The following is a 13,671-nucleotide window of genomic DNA, read 5'->3' as shown; positions in this document are numbered from 1 at the left end:
GCCCACAACCCACTGCTGGCGTGAGCCATAGGAAACCACATGCAGAGCTGATTCATTTTGAGTTCTGCCTCTTTTCTGGTTTCCCTTCTGCCCCTTGGTTGTCTCTGCCAAGCACTTTCCATACCTGCCTGCAGAATGGGACTTTCCTCAAGAGATCTGGAAATTCTAGGTGATGCACCAGCCTCCCCACCTAGCCTGAATCTAACCCAGCTCTGTCATTTGGTTTCAGAGTGCGATGATGCCTGCATTTGAAGACGTTCCTTGGCGTCTTAGCACTTTTTCCTAAGTTTGACAGAAAGCAGGTAGAAGTGTAGTCAGGGCCCTCCCTAGAGGTACAATGGGTTAAAGCACAGCACGGGGACGCCCTCTGCAGCCACTGCAGCATGAGATGGATTCCCAGTCGGGGAGCTGACCCACATGGCGCAGCAGACCTCTCCTGTCTTCCCTGCTGCTCCCCTCAGCAGTGTATTTCAATCAATCTGCCTGTTCTGCTCCCCACTCTGTCTCTGGTGAGATGCATAATAACATGCATAATTAAATAAATCTTAAAAAAAAAAAAAAGTAGGTAGGGCCCTCTCTGGTGGCGCAGCGGGTTAAAGCACAGCACTGAGAAGCTAAAGCCACTGCAGCATGAGTTCGATCCCCGCCCGCCCAGAGGTGACACACATGGCGCGACAGACCTCTCCTGACCTGCCCGCTGCTCCCCTCAGCGGTGTGCTTCGTCACTCTGCTCCCCACTCTGGTGAAGCCTCTCACTGCCCCTGCACCTCTGGCCTGTACCCCAGTTCTGTATGCATAAATAAATAAATATTTAAAAAAATGTAGTCAGTGGTATTTGTGAGTTCTATATCCCAAGTGAAACTGACCCCCGAGGATGGACTGCAAATCTAAACCAAAGGAAGGTGGAAAACAGATGAGAAATAGGCTCCCCTTCTCTGCAGCAATCTCCACCCTCACCCCCCCCCCCCCAATTCTGTTTTAATCACAGGAAGAATGATTAGTCAGCCGAGGAAGCACGGGGGAAGAAAGCAGATGAGTTTTATCTGGCCGGGGTCTGCCTGAGCCGCAGCCATGTGACTGGCTGGCTGACCTGGGGTCTCCATCATGCTCCTGCCTGTCCACAAGACAGATCAGGCTGCCCTTCTCCACCGAGACCCCTCCTGGAGAGTAGGCTAAGATAATTACAGGCTACTGTTTCTCCCTCTCCTCTCCTACTCCTGGGGCCTTAGGATTATTATTACTATTCTTATTATTATTTTAACTTTTTCAGGGGACTAAGGAACTTCAACACAGTGGCAAACCAGCATCTGGAAGGGTCCCTCCGGCAAAAATAGTTGGATTAGATTCTCTGAAATGGTCCCTAATTTGCATGCAGCGTCAACTGGGAACCTATTGCCTTACTGTTTGTGTCAGCAACATGCTATTCCCCCAGATATTCAGGCCCCTCTGGGGATAACCTCTCTGGTCCCTCAGAGCTGCACCCCGCACGGGGCCATCTTTCTCACTCGGTGTCGGAGTGAAGAGACCTGGTCTAGGATGATCAGTTGCAAGCTCTGTGACCTTGAGCACACTGCAAAACCTCTCAGGGCGTCAATTATTCCTTTTGTAAAATGGGAGTGATTATATCTACTTCCCAGAATTTTTATAAAGACTCAACAGAGTAATATCATCAAGCTCTTAGGCAGTGACTGGAAAAGCATAAACCCCACCACAGCAGCTGGTACTGGTGGGGCTCATGACAGTCCTAAGTAGGTAAGACCAGAAAGGGAACTCAGAACTGGACGGGGAACCAGAGAGAAAGACGCTGAAAAGACTGGCGTGGGATGGCCGGGGGTGAGACGCCTGGAGCAGGGCAGGTGGAGGAGGCTGCTGCCTGGCTGGCGGCGGGGCAGGGGGTGCGTGGTGGGATCACGACAGCGCAGAGGAGAGGGACAGACAGACAGCAGATGGGAGTGGAAGTGGGGTGACAAAGATGGGGGCGCGGATCGAGTTGGTATGAGACAGGCCAGAGGTGCTGCAGAAGATAGGCTGTCGGAAAAGGACAAGCCGAGGGTCAGAATGGGATGGGGAATACGGGCAGGACAGACAGACTGAGAGCGAGCGAGGAAGGCATGTGACGGACAGACAGATGGCGGGGACAAGAGGGTGCCCTGGGTTGCCTGCATTCTGCTGTGTTTACCAGCTAATTGAGTTAAATTGTTGTCAGAGATGTAATTAAAGGGTAGAGAGAGCTTTCTGGCAGGCCCGAAACAGATGGAGGGGGCTTTAATTGGTAATTAAATTCTTCCCTGGCAGCTGAGGAAGGAGCTTGTGCTTCAGCCTCACAAGGCCACGGGTGGCCTTCCCCCCACTCCTGGCCCCTCTCAGGGGCTCTTTGGGGCGAGCGCTGGGCTCTGCGCACCAGCAGCCTGGCAGGAGGGGAGGCCTGGTAAATAAATGCAGGCGAATGCCAAGGCGACCCTTCTCCCTGCCTGGCCTGGCTCAGCCCCCATGGGCGAATCCTAGCGAGCCCCACCTGGATCCTGCCCCCTTCTGACCTCCCACTCCCACCCACCAAACTAGCATTGACCAGTGAATTCCTGTGGGGCCCCTATTGCTTCATTTGGGACCCCAGGGAAGAATAATGGACTCTGGTCGGGCACGCTGATCAGCTGGGGAAGGCTTAGTTGGTTTAGTCGGGGACCCGGGTGGACCCATCTGTTGGCATGACTCCCGTGAGCCTCTCAGCATCTGCCCTCCCCCTGCCCGCCCTTCCTGGAGCCACCGTGCAGACTCCATTCTGCCTGGCTCATCACTGTCTGGCACTGCCTCCAGGCCCATCCTGGTCTAACACCCCCTCAAGGCCCCGCCCCCCACAACCTGCAGCAACTAAGACTGGGAGGGGATCAGCAGCCTTGATGGACACACCGGCCAGACTTTCTAAGATGTAGGCATTTGCACTAATCAACTTTCAACTCCAAAGCGCAGTCTGACCTGCATTTCATTGGAGGAGGCCCCTGGGGAAGGCAGATTTCCCTGAAACCCACATATTCTCGACATGCTGCACTTCAAAGAAAGAGATAAGTAAAACGGGAGCAAAGAGACAAGGCTTTTAAAAAGAACGCTGAAAGGGAAGTTAGACTGGAGTAAAACCCAAGACAGACATTGTGGAATTATCGTAAAATGTGTGGCTGACTATGAGTCAGTAATACGGGCCCTTACAAAAGCTAGCGGGGCGGGATGCATAAAGGAGGAGCCAGGGCCATTTTCTCATTACAGCTCAGCTCATCAGACAAAAGTTCTTTGTCTGGGCTCCAGGGAGCCCAGAGACTCATGGAGGAGTTTAGAGCGTTTCTGGGAAGGGCCAGAGAAGTGACAGAAAGGTTCCTAGGGGCACAACGCGAGCCCTCTGAGCTCTCCCTGGCTTCTGGAGGCCCACTCTGCTGTCTGACTTGCAACACTACAGATGCTGTTCTCTCCGCCAGGCCATCCCCTCCCCAGAGCCTCACTGCTAAGGCCAGAGCCTACCCTCATTCTTAGGGTGCTAACTCTCGCTCACCTCTCGCCCTAACCTCTCTCCTTTCTAACACCGCAACTCTGCTAGTTTAATTCTGACCAGCCACCAAGCTGCCGGCTCAGAGGCCAAGCTCATGTCCCGTGTGCCTACCGCTAGCTCCCAAAGACGGACACAGGTCCTAGCAACTAGTGGGTGCTGAATTAGTTTTTGTGGCTTGAGGAAATAAACCCAGGATATTCCATGTGCAGGCAAATTCCAAAAATCTTCAGTAAAGGTCTTGTGCAGGTGAGAGGGCTAGAAATGCAGCAGGTTAAAGCTCAGCACTGCAAGCTGGTCGCCCACGCCAGTCGGAGCTCAGCCCCTGGGCCTGGCCCCCACATGGCACGCAGACCTCTCCTGTCTGCCCACTGCTCCTCTCAGCAGTGCTTCGTCAGTCTGCCTGTTCTGCTCCCTACTCTGTCTCTGCTCCCCACTCTGTGCTCTCACCGCCCTTCACCTCTGGCCTGCTCCCCAGTTCTGTATGCATAAATAAATAAATCTTAGAAATGGAAAGAGGACAAAACGGAATCACATGTCAGCCATGACTGTGGGTCCCCATCTCCCCTGTGGGCAGCCCAGAAGCGGATGGGGTGGTTCCTAAACCCCAGAACACCTCCCTTGTGAGAGTTTTGTTTTTAATCTGCAAGCCTGGGAGCAGGAACAACTTGTCTTTTAAAAATCTTTCCAGGTAATGCTCATGATTGGCAGATAGAGAAACCACTAGATTAAATGTTGGGTCTCTTCCAGCAATAAACATTTGCTTTGCTTTGCATCTGCTTGCTGCCACTCTGTGCCCCACCTCAAGCACAAATCAGTCTGACCGATCCTACTAAGCCTGAAGGAATGTGAGCTGTGGGAATATTGCCCTCTGCATTCTTCAAAGAACCTGGGCGAAAGTAAGAGTGAACACAGTGGTGAAGTGAGGCTCTGGTCTCACTGGAAAGACCAATTTTAAATGATGTGGTTTAACCCCCTTTTAGTTTACCAGGAAGCGGTACTGAAATACATCAAAACTGGCAAGGTCAGGGGCTGGTGGCGGGAAAAGCTGAGCCCTGTGCTTGGTTTCTGGTTTCTGCCTCCTCTGCTCGGCACTGTCCCCCTCACATATTGGTGAAGCCCCCTGGGCTTCTCCCCCACATTGGGCTCAGCTCCCTCTGTGTCAGGATGGACCCAAATGTCACATCCCTTCCCCTCACCGAGGTCAGAGCCGCCAGCTGGGAGGTGCCGCCAGAAGAGGAGATGGGTGACAGCCCCCCCAGCCATCCCTCCTCCTGCCTCCAGGGAGAGGCTTGGTGGGACCATTTCGGAGGCCACCACAGGCCCTGGCCGCGCAGGGTGACAGTTCCCTGAGTTTCTTCCTGTCTCCACAAAGCTGACTGCTCCAACAGCCAAGTCTTGATTAGTGAAATGTAAATGTGAGGGAATGTAAAAGCCACTCTCTTCTCTAACCTCTTCATGGCCTGTTACTTAGACTTGCAGAATGTAGAAGGCAAGCAAATCTCAGCCTTCTTCAGGTCTGACAGCTTTCAAGACCTCGATGTGGGCAAAGCTTGGGCCTGGGGGACACTTGCTTCAGCCTCAGCCATTCTGCTTGTCTGTTCTGTGTGCCATGTTAGCGCCTGGCCACTGGGGTGCACAGAGGGCTTCTCTCACGGTGGGTATGGCTGGAAAACCTTCATCTGTAGGTTTGCCAATTTCTATGGTGTAAATGCTCCCTCCACAGCCCATTTCAAGCTACCGCCCAGAAATCACCCAGAGCCCCAGTAGATAGTTCACACAGTAGGTCCTGGCAGCTCTGGGGGCGCTGGGCATGGCAGCAGGTGACAGTACTGCTTCTGGTCTTTTCCTTTAAAAGACGAATGAAGGGCCCTCCTTGGGGCACAGCGGGCTAAAGCACAGCACTGAGAAGCTAAAGCCACTTCAGCATGAGTTCGATCCCCTCCTGCCCCAGAGGTGACCCACATGGCTTGGCAGACCTTTCTGGGCCCGCCCGCTGCTCCCCTCAGCAGTGTACTTGTCAGTCAGCCTGTTCTGCTCCCCACTCTGTCTCTGGTGAGTCCTCTCACCGCCCCTGCACCTCTGGCCTGCACCCCAGTTATGTATGCATAAATAAATAAATCTTTAAAAAAAAAAAAAAGACGCATGCAGACCGTTGTCTGGCAGTACCTCTAAAAGAAGAGGCAACTGAGGCCCAGCAGACAAAAAGAGCTCACAGGGCCTGACCCAGACTCTGATGCCATCCTGTCTGCAAATTCCCCTCCACCTGTAACAGGCAGCTGGAGAGAAAGCAGCAATCAGGGCAGGCGGCACCGGGGCCGTGGTTCCAGAGAGGGACCGGCAGTGGGCAATGTCCCAGTAAGTGGCCAAGGGTTCTTGGTAGCCAACCTCGACAAAACCTCAAGCCAAAAGAACCTTATTTTCAACCCACCTTCTTGTCCTCTGGAGTGCACTGGTCTCTGTTTCAGCTAGGAAGACCCAGGGAGCTCAACCCCACACAAGTTCACCCCTAAACCCACTGATGCCCTTGGGCAGTGCATGGTATGCTGTTCAGGGTGAGGAAAAGCAGGCAAGCGGGCCCGTTCCAAGACCAGGGGTGATGACTTTAGCAGCTGGTGTTTCTGGGGTAAGAAAAAAAGAGGAAAGTGGGGGGGGGGTGAGGTGATGACCTTTGACCTTCTGGAGCCCTGGCTTCTAGCTCTGGTCTGCTGCTAGCTGGGTGGGTCTTTCCCCCTTACTAGGCATCCTTTCCCCATCTCCACAATAAAGGCTTCGAATTGATGCTTTCCAGCACCTTTCTTTCAAAAGCCCATGAATCCTATGGTGATGGCACACAGGTGATTTGGTGATGGGAAGCCCATGGGGATTACAACTGAGATGGAAAAAGGCACAAAATGATGTAAAAATAAACTATTACATTATTTTTAAAAAATACCCATGAATCACCAAAGGGGAAAGTTATATCATCCAGTGACGTTTCTCTCCCACCACCCTGTCTGCCTGCTTCAGAAGGGCCCTTCCTTGCACGTCTGAGATGCTCCCACTCTACAGACAACACCCCACAAAGCCCCCTCCCTCCGACTTCTCTGCACGGGGCTAGGAGACAGAAGTCTCCTGGGGCTGCCTTCTGGCGGCCCCAGCCAGGCAGCTGGGCTCCTGTCTCTGAGGGATTCTTTGTGTCTGCGTTTCTTCCTGAGGAGCTGGGGTCACAGTGCCCAGGAGAAGGAATGAGAGAAGGGGGGGACCATCGTTTTCCCCCCAGCCTCCACCCATCTCCCCCCACCCCAGTCTGGCTTGCTAGTTTAGAAGAGGGAGGGGAGGGAGGGGGAGAAAGCATCTGGGGGCCCAAGCCTGCCTGCAGCATCTCCCTCCCCGCCTCCCCCACCACAGAAGGAAAGTGGGTTGCAGTCCACAAGGGTCCTTATTGCCAACCCATCCTGCTGCCGCCTGGTAGAACCCAGCCCTCCCCCGCCAGATCTCATTAAGGGGTCGCTGCTTATGCTTCCCAGCCGCCCCCCATCCATCTTTGGCCACGGATGACAGACTGGGCCCGGGGGCTGATGTCCGGCAGGTGACAGGGTTAATGGCAGGAGAGGGCAGAGGCCAGAGGCCAGCCGACTCACAGTGGTGGGAGGGCAGCCTGGGGAGGCCCTGGGTCCATTGCAGTTGGGCAGCCCCTCAAATTACAGCACCTGGGGGAGGGACGAGTCCTGGACCCGTCCATCCCTGGGTCAGCAAGGTGGAAGCATCGCCATCTTGGGAGCAGATGGTGGGAGGAGAGAATGTTAGCCTGGGAAGAAGGGGAGTGGGGAGGCTTACAGGGGAGGAAGGGCCGGGTGGGGGTGGGGTCCCCTGCAGATGTGTGCTCAATGAAAAAAAAAAAAAAAAGCCTCTCGGGTCCCTGGATTCTGCTCTTGCAAGAAGCACATACTTTGCAGACGTGTGTGACGTCAGGCGAGTTGTTGGTGGTGAAAGCCGGCCACCGGCCTCTGCCCTCCCTGCCAGGACGCGGCCCTGCACTGTTAGGAGGAGGGTGCTCACGCAGGCCATGTGGGCGCACGTCCTCTTGAGCACCACACTGTGCGAGCCTGGGGAAGCTACTGAGCGTCTCTGAGCCCTGCTGTGCCCCTCTGGGTGCCAGCCCGGCGGCCCCCAGCTCCCGTGGGGATGCGATGACATAGGGTGGAGGGTACCGCCCCCCGGGCCCGGAGCTGGGCTGTGAATCAGCTGCTCCTGGTAGAGGCGGTGTTGTGGGGTGTTGTGGGACGGGGACTGGCTCCTCTGCTGCCTCTCGCCCGCCCCCAGGCTTTCCCAGGCCCGGCTGACCCTACAAGCCCAGCATCACCTCCTGGCTGCTGTGCTCACTCCCAGGGAGCTGCTGAATGCCGGCGTGGGGGCGGCCCCCCTCGCTGCTCCCACAGGCGAGGCCCCACAGTGGCAAGGGTTCCTCCCTCTGGGCCTTTGAATCCCAGGGAAGGGAGGGCCTGCCCTGTGCTCCTGACCTGGGGGGACGGGGGCTCAGCCCCCCCACCTCCCACCGTGGGAGGATGGCTGAGGAACAATGGCAGCCAGGGCTGGCTCCAACACTCGCCAGCTGGCAGTCGGAGAGAATGGTGGGGTAGGGGTGAGAGCTCAGCCTCCCCCAAACAAGCAGGAACTCCTGAAGAGCTGGTTGTGGCTGGGGTCTCCCTACAGGTACACATGTCCTCTGGGGAAGGGGAGAGAGGAAGCTGTCCAGAGCCCCCCTGGAGAGGGTCCCAGGAGCTGGGAGCTCCTTCTCAGTTCCAGGGACCCCTCAAGTGTACCCCAACCTCAGGGTGGGCAAAGGAACCAACTAGGCCTCCTCTGCCCCGTTCCCCAGCTTGAATGGAGTGTCTCCCCCTGGGTGCTGATCTCCTCCATTAGGTCCTCAATCTTGCGAGGATAATGCATGGCCAGCGGCTGGGGGAGGCGGCCCCAGTGGCAGGATGTAGTGTCCCTAGCAGAATGCAGAACAGCCGGCCTCGTGGCCAGCAAGCCTGAGTGGAGCCAGGAATGGCCAGGGGTACCTCCGAGTCCCCAGCCACCTCTGGGCCCCCACACCAGCTCCACCAGCTCCCACTGTGGCTGAGCCTCCCGGGGAGGGGTGCTTCTCCCTGGCTGCTCCCTGCATGGCAGCAGGGTCCTGCAGGGCACGAAACATCAGTATCTACCACACTGAACCCGCCCAGGGCTGTGCTCAGCTCAGCACCTCTGAGGCTGACCCAGCAAAGCCAGAATAAAACACACCCTTGCTGGGGGTTTCTCGAAAATGAGAAAATTCTCCACTTTCACCCTCTCACCACACTTTCTAAATAAAGTTAGCAGTCAGCATCCCTTTAGAGTGCATCTTGCTGTGATGGGACCTGCTGGCCACTAAATCCAGTTCCCTGGCCACTGTTGTCTTAGCCCCTTAGCCAGCACCCCGTGGCCAGCACCTGTGGCCCAGAGGCCTCTGGCTCATCCCACCCCAGCCTCTTCCCACCCACTGTGCCGTCTGCTGTGTGTCCCCAGACCCTCCCACCCTGGACATATTCTGCCTCCCGCTGCCCTGCAGGAGGACAGCTGGCAGTGTCCGTGGGAGGCAGGTGGCCTGCCAGTGTGGGGCTTGGGCCCTGGGCTCAGAGTAATCCAGGCTGCGAACCAGCATTCCTGCTTACCAGCTGTGTGACCTCGGGCCAGCTGCCGGGCTCTGGGGCTGAGTTTCCTTACATCCTAGAGGAAGAATAAATTAGCATTAAACTACACTAGCATTAAACTATACTTGACTATAAGAACTCATTAGGTCAAATAACGTGAAGGGGAAGTTCTTAGCACAGTGCCTGGCACATTATAAATGCTTGAAAGTGGCAAAGGGGAAAAGAATTTTTTAAATTCCTATTTGGTAGGTGGAGAAAACAAGGTCTGGAAAGGCAATAGGTTGGACTGGATCACGGAAGCAGTGCCTGGGAGGCCAGTGCTCCCCCCACAGGCTTCCTGCTCCACCTCCACCCCTCTGTGCCTTCTTTCTCACCTTCCTGCCCCACCTTGAAGCCTTGCTTTCTCCCAGCTTCCTGCTCCCTGCCCCCCAAGTTTTTCTGGGTCTCTCCTGCATCTGAAAGGCTGGCTCCTCCTTCCTGTCAGGGCCCCAAGCGGTGGAAATGTTTGCAAATCTGGGAACTGCAGACAGAATCCAAAGCCCATAATTCAACAGTGATCAGATGCCTGGGCGGTGCCAGAACAGTTAAATTAATAACTATGCCGTTAAAAACTAACCAGCGATGTGCTCATAAAGCATGTGTTGGTTGGGGTGGCTGGGTTTGTTTGTGTATTTATTTTTCCCTTCAGGAGGAAACAGGGCCACCGAGGGAGAACATTAAATTATCTCTCAGATGGTCCCGGGAGGAAGTCGGGCAGGTGAGGAGAGCCGTCAGCAGAGCCCGCCAGGCCTCCCTCGCCTTTCCGAACTCCCAGCTGGCACTTGGCCTTGTTTTGTAAGGGGCCAGTGGCTGCCTCCTGGGTTAGCTGTGTCCCTCCATCAGAGCTGCTGTTTGCAGGCAAAAGGTGCCTTTTTCATAAGACAAACAAGTAAAAGTGACCCTATATTCTTCTCTGCCAGAAATCAGAATATGGCATGTGACTAGGAAAGAGAAGAGGCACGAAGGGACAAACGCTGTGTAGGTCTGAAATAAGCACTGTTATGGGAAGTCAGACCCACAGAGACCCAACAGTGCCGATGATTCCAAGTAACATTCACGCTGGCTGGACAGCGGCCAGACTCTCTTTGGAGCACTTGGTGTGTTAACATGCTTGATCTTCATAATAATCCTCACCTGCTGTTCTGCCCATCCTATGCGTGGGGAGGTGGCGACTCAAAGCTGGGCTCAAGGCCCAGACAATCTGACTTCCTGTCTGTGTGCTCACTCACTACGCTGCCTTGGGTGTTCTTTGCTGGGGTGGTGTCCTCTCCATCCTGATTGAGATAAGGAGCCCTGGCTGGGCTGAGCTAAGAGGATTCCTGTCACAGGAGGAACCCTTCCCACCTACTAGAGTCGCAGAGGTGGGACATTGGCAGCCCTGAGCCAGGCACTATGCTAAGACATAGCCTGGGTACCTGGGTTCCCTGGTACATTACCGCGTCTGCGCAAGAGCCTTGCGGGCCCAGGGCGGACCCCCCAGTAGGCCATGGCAAACAGCACGGTCCAAACCGGGCCGACTCTGCATTCCCCACCTCCAACGCCTACCCTCACCCTGCCACCCAAATATGGCTTTTCCCACTTCCCATGCCAGGATTTCATAATTTTAGGGCTCTGGGCTCAGGACTCTGCAAACTCCCCTGCCAGAGTTTAGCTCAGGCCTAAGATGCTTAGATTCCCAAGGGCGGGGTCCCAGGCCAGGCAACCCACCCAGTGACACAGACAGAAAGGCACAGGAGTCTTTTAATTTTACATTAGAAGAGAAGGCCCCCACCCCCACCCCTCCCCTCTGCCCCTGCCTCAGCTCCCTTCCAATCATATCAAGAGACCCCAGAGGGGGCTTGACCTCTGTCCTCAGGGGAGGTCAGCTGGGGTGACCCGGCCTGTGTGCAGGATCCCATGAGAGAGGCCCAGCTGCTGGCCCCGGAGGGCTGGAAAAGCACCCGGAAATGGGCTTGGGGTCACGGAGGGCGCCTAGGCGGAGGGAGGGGCTTCTCTGGCCCTTTGTGAGCTGACGGGCAGGGGGAGATTAGTTCCACAGGCAGCCCCTGTGTCTCCAGAGAAAGGGGTTATTATGAGCAACTCAAAATACAGGGCACAGCCTTCCCCACCTCCCCTTTTATTGCCATGGAGATGAGACAGCAGTGGGGGAGGGGAGGACAGGGGAAGTGAAGAGCCACTGGAGGCAGGGAGCTTGCCAGGCAGGTGAAAACAGGAGGCAGGGCTGGGGGCTGGTGGGGGGGAAGCAGGAAGAGCTGGGCAGAGACTGCCGCCAGGAGCCCAAGAACTGGTCCACCTCATCCAGAGTGGGGTGGGGTCTCCCTGGTCTCTCTCCACATCCTGGGGGGGGGGGTCACAGGCATTGCCTGTCTGCTACCAGGGCCCAGAAGGGTTCACCCCCTACCCTGCAGCTGGCCCTGTGACCTTGGAGGTTCGAGGCTCCCCACCATCTGGGATTAAATTGCAAGATGTCACTTGGAAGGCAGCTGGTGGACAGCTGCTAGGCCTTGTCCAGCTTCTGGACATACCAAGCACCCAAAGTATTGGCTCTCAGGTCCTCTGACCAAATCCCACACCCCCCTTCTCTGCAGCCCCTTCCATGAGGGTGACAGTCCTCACCTGTGCCTGGTGGAGCACCTGTGGTCGTCAGAAAGGGCTTCTGTATACTAGAGACCTCTCGCCCTCTTCCCCCCATACACAGCTCTGGGGCTTCCCAGTGAAATAAACTAGGTATTTAATAAGTTTTATAGAAAGAAAGGATGAGCATCTTGTCTTTTGACATGAAATATTTGGGAAACACTGGTAAAAAGGTAACTGGTGAAAAACAAAAACAAAAACAAAAAACCCACAGCCTGTAGTTTAAAAGCCTAAAGTGAGATGAAAAGCCTGTAATGGGGAGAGGCCCCAACCTTCAAACACTGGCTGGGCAGAAGACAGAACAGAACACCTTAAGGCTTCAGGGTCCCCCTGGACACTGCCCTGGTGTTAACGCAGAAGGTCACAGGCAGATTCCTGGGCGAGTTTAGCAAACTAGGCAGCCCAGCCACAGAGCCGGAACCAGGGTCACAGTGTGCCCGCGTGTCGTGGCTGGTCTTTGGCTCTCTGCCTCAGTATCCCTGCTGCAAGCTGGATAAACACAGTCTATCCCAAATAGGGTGCAATGAAAAGATGGACCAGCTACTGGCAAGCAGCCAGAGGCCTTATGGGAAGGATAGGACCTTCCTCTTCGGGAGATAGAAGTCCCTGGGGCAGAAAGATTCATGATTCTGTAGTTTGGAGAGATTCAAGGATTCAGAGCTGAGTGGGATCCTCCCCTTAACAAGATCTGGGTACCGTATCTGGGAAGCATCAAGTCAGCTTCTGGCTCTTCTTACCAAGGTGGGTCAGTGGAGAGGCTGCCTGGGGCAGGGAGTGCGGAAGAAGATCTTGGGGGCAACTCCATCAAGAAGCATGAAGTCGGGCTCTCCTTACCTTTTCGTCCCTTCCCCCTGCACACTGGGGGAGGCCTAGGAAGTAGGGTCCCAGGCAGCTGTTCAGAACAGGTGGTTTTAGGTGTTCCGGGCACCAGAGATAAGCTGAATTTCTGGTTGACAGCAAAGGCCCCATCCTATGCTTCAAAATACTAGGCCGTGCCAGAGGCTGGAGACAGCCCTGATCCTTGCGCAGAGAGAAAAAGGAGCCCCAAACCTTGTTCCCTGTTTGAACGGTGCCAAAGCCTCAGATGTGCAGAAAGGCAGGCAAACCTGCTGTTGTCTCTTCCCATGCAGCTCCGGGGCTCCTGCCCAAATGCTCGCGTCCAGATTGTATTTATGACTGTTTTAAGAAGGAGTGACAGAGCCTTTTAATATCCCTGACAGCTCGGGATGTTTTAATAGATGGTGGAGCTGGGCTGCGGGAGTTAAGAAAAGAGCTGAGTTGCCTAGCAAGCTGTCAGGCCTGGTTTCTATGACAGACCTACTGATCGACTGGACGGCAACATAAAATACGGGGCTGTGTCTCTCCTCCGCCCAGTCAGGTTGACAGACAGTCTGTCACTGTTGTATGTCATCTTTCACCTCCTAATCACCCAGGCTTAGAGGGCCTGCGTTTTAAGGGGAGTCCCTGCAGGATTTCCAGGCAGCCCCTCTCCAGAGTATAGGCCTCCATTTCAAGCACTCAGGCTCCAGAGGGCCAGCCCTGGTTTTCTGAATTTCAAGCAGAACTCTTACTTAGAGAGCCCATCTCACCTGTTGCCCGTTAGTGGTGATTTTAGGTCTTGCCACTCAACAATCTGCAAAATCTGATGGATGGGTGGTGCAGAGAGTGCAAAGTTGCTCTCAGAACAGTAAGTTCAAAGGTCAACTTAAAGTGGTCCATTTTATGTTTGGGCTGGGTCAGCTACCTCACCACCCCGCTCTCTCCCTCTCTCCCTCTCCATCTCTCTCTCTCTCTCTCTCTCTCTCTCTC

The sequence above is a fragment of the Condylura cristata genome, unplaced genomic scaffold (assembly GCF_000260355.1).
Source record: "Condylura cristata isolate star-nosed mole 26May11 unplaced genomic scaffold, ConCri1.0 scaffold00017, whole genome shotgun sequence".
Taxonomy (NCBI): Eukaryota; Metazoa; Chordata; class Mammalia; order Eulipotyphla; family Talpidae; genus Condylura; species Condylura cristata.
Note: the sequence above shows the minus strand (reverse complement) of the source record.